Source organism: Poecilia formosa, unplaced genomic scaffold (assembly GCF_000485575.1).
Source record: "Poecilia formosa unplaced genomic scaffold, Poecilia_formosa-5.1.2 Scaffold96, whole genome shotgun sequence".
NCBI classification, from domain to species: domain Eukaryota; kingdom Metazoa; phylum Chordata; class Actinopteri; order Cyprinodontiformes; family Poeciliidae; genus Poecilia; species Poecilia formosa.
Window position 1 is genome coordinate 1,057,502 of NW_006800035.1, and position 3,051 is coordinate 1,060,552.

A 3,051-nucleotide genomic window follows, 5' to 3' on the forward strand; every position below is an offset into this window, starting at 1 on the left:
AACTTACAACACAAACTTTTCACTAATCTTATTTTATTTTAATTTGATAGTACAATTACTTTTGTTATGGACACGGTTAGAGGAAATCCATGGACTTGGACTATACACGGACCACATTATTTGTTGTCCTTCATCCTGATTCGTCAACATAACAGGATCTTCTGCTGCTACTCATTGCAGCTTGTTTGTGATAGGACATGCTACACAGGCCAGAGAGCAAAACTCCAGTGAGTCATTTGTAGTTTCATCACAAGGCTTCAGGTAAAAGACAAAACAATGTACTGACAGCAGTCACCTTCACAGTGTTCTGTTCTTTATGTTTAATCTTGTTATTCAATAAACTTTACAAAAAACATGTGACTAGCAACATGCTAGTAGGAAGAGAGAGAAATCGGACAAGTTGCAGCTGTTCTGTTTTCAACCAGACAGAAAGCAACCTCAGACATCAAATGACAACTTCAGAAAATAAATTCTATGAGATAAAACTGATTGTAGTGAATTTGTGACATAGTTTAAATTCTGAGATAAACAGGTTGCTCAAGATTGGGAATAAATTTTTTTCTGTCCTGTCCTGCTCTGATCAACGGACGTCATCTGAAAGAGTGCGCTCTGTTCCACCGGTTTCCTGTTGCAGCTCTGTTTGTTTGCATAGTGTTAGTCAGTTGTGTGAATCACCTATAGGTTCTTTGTGTTTGTCTGCTGCTACAGAGACAGGATCTAATAAAAGAACAGAGATCAGGCCTGATCCTAGCTGAGGCAGGTCTTAAAGAAGGTCTAGAGACAGCAGAGCATCGGCCAAATGGAGCTACTGAAGCAAAACACAGCACACACCCAGACACCCAGGAATCTCTGCGCATCGTCCCCTTCCCCCCTGTACAAACACAAACGCCAGCGGAGATGCAGCACTTTAAGAACATGAGCGTGAACAGATGTGGTTGCACCAATTCAGGCGCAGTCTCATAAAACGACATATGCTCTTGTTTCTCCTACCTGGAGCAGCAGGTGGTGTGGTGGTTTCCCCTCCCCGCTCACACAGCCAAGGAAAGCAGAGACCCCTTCTGTTGTTAGACACACGGGAAGATGAACGGTATGGTCAGAAAGATATTTAGCTCTAATGTGTCCGGGTCATATGCGATATAAGGTGAATGATATTATCTAAAAAGAAAAGCAGTTTTTTTTTTTAGGTGTCCCTTTGGAGAGAGAGTAGAAACAACAGCACAGATGCAGGAGTCAAATATGTCCTTTAGTGGAGTCTAGTACTGACTGACTGAAGGCTGTTTCACATTGTTTGAAATGAGGTTCACTACTAAAACCTTGTTCACACATAACTGGGCCTTTATAAATGCATATATCTCAACCAAATCATTCAAAAGAAATATTTTATGTGGATTCTGTTTCAGAAACGTTTTCATCCACATGAACCCGTCACTGGGAGTTTTTTTTTTTTTACACATGCCAATCCCATAGGGGGCAGTGTAGCGCAGAGCTAAAACCTCTGTCAGATGGCTTCAAAGCAGCAACTTCCTGCTGGGAATTAAACGTTTAAATCAGGAGATTAATTTAAACTTGGAAATAAATCTTTTCTCTTTTCTGGTCCGTCTTCTTGGAACCAGTTGCAGGAATATGGGAAGCTGAAGCTGCTGCTATTACTAGATGTTTCTAAGGCTTTTCTTACTGATTCTGGGGAAAAAAATCATCTGTCTGTAAACGTTTTAATTGAGCAATCTTTTAAATAATTTATTTATGACGGTGTTAGCGTTTTCTGTTTTGCTGTGAATGTGAATCGGGTCGAAGCAAGTATGTAGATATATTGCCACATTATTTGTCACAGACTGCAATGGATGAAACCCTGAATCTGTTTTCCCATGTACACACACACAAACACAAGTAGTTTTCTTAAATCTCCACTTTTGTCTGAGTTTTTTAAACTTAAAAGGTTTTCCTCACAGAAGGACAGTCATAGTCAACTTTACACGTTCATGGTTATTTATTTTATGCAACAATTGTAAAAATGTGTGTTTCTGAGCTCTGATCACATAAACAGATCATCTTAGTCATCATAAATTTTCAAAGCACATTTGTAATAACTGTGGCACATCTATGGTTCAGTGGCTCCGGTGGCAGTTTTCTACGCTCAGTGTAACACTGAAGCACACGTTTTATTGTATCTGAGAGGCAATTCATTCACGTGACCTTTCTACAAATTGGGTTGATGGGGCTCCGTGTTCATGTTTTCTCCTGGAAGAGAACGAGTCAGGGGTCGCTCTGATAGTAGTCAGTTTGAAAATGTATAATTATGCTATTTAATTAAGTAGAGTGAAAACATACACAAAGGAAAGATTGAATCATAAGACACATTGGAGGGCGTGTGTGATGGACAGTAAGCAGAGCTGTGCTGCTGCTGTAATGTTTGGAGAACTGAATCAAGGAATGAATGAAAGTCTATGAGTATTCATTACAAAACTGATTTACTTTCAACACTGTGCAGTCTGAAGGTAATGTCCGGTAATGACATCGTTCGATTCAGGGAAAGAAATAAAATCTACAATTTGAGGACTGACTGTGGAACAGTGTTTATATTTTCTTTAAATGGTGACGGAAAAATCTGAAGGCCATCCGTCATTTTTGATGGATGACAATTTACACCCCTGATCACTTCCAACTTTATGAACAGAGTACAAAAAATGCTGACTGGAAATACTTATTCCACCTAGTTTTAGCGTCCCTTCTGTCGTGACGCCCATATGTGTGGCTCAAACCCACTTTTTCCACCACTGCCTGTGATCTCAGAAAACAAAAGTGAGCGTGTTGATCTGATCCGCAGTAGCAACGAACTGAACCCCTGCTGAGCCTCACCAGACAGTCCTTACACCTGCATCTGTACAGATACGACCAACATGTGGAGGACACTTCCACTGGAATCTGGAAACACCAAGCAGGATGGTTTACAAATATGGTGTTGTAAGGATATGAAGTACAGGAGTGAAATAAGAAACACTGAATCTGGAAGAGATGTTGGAGTGCAGAAATAGGCCACATTCCTGTGCAGTA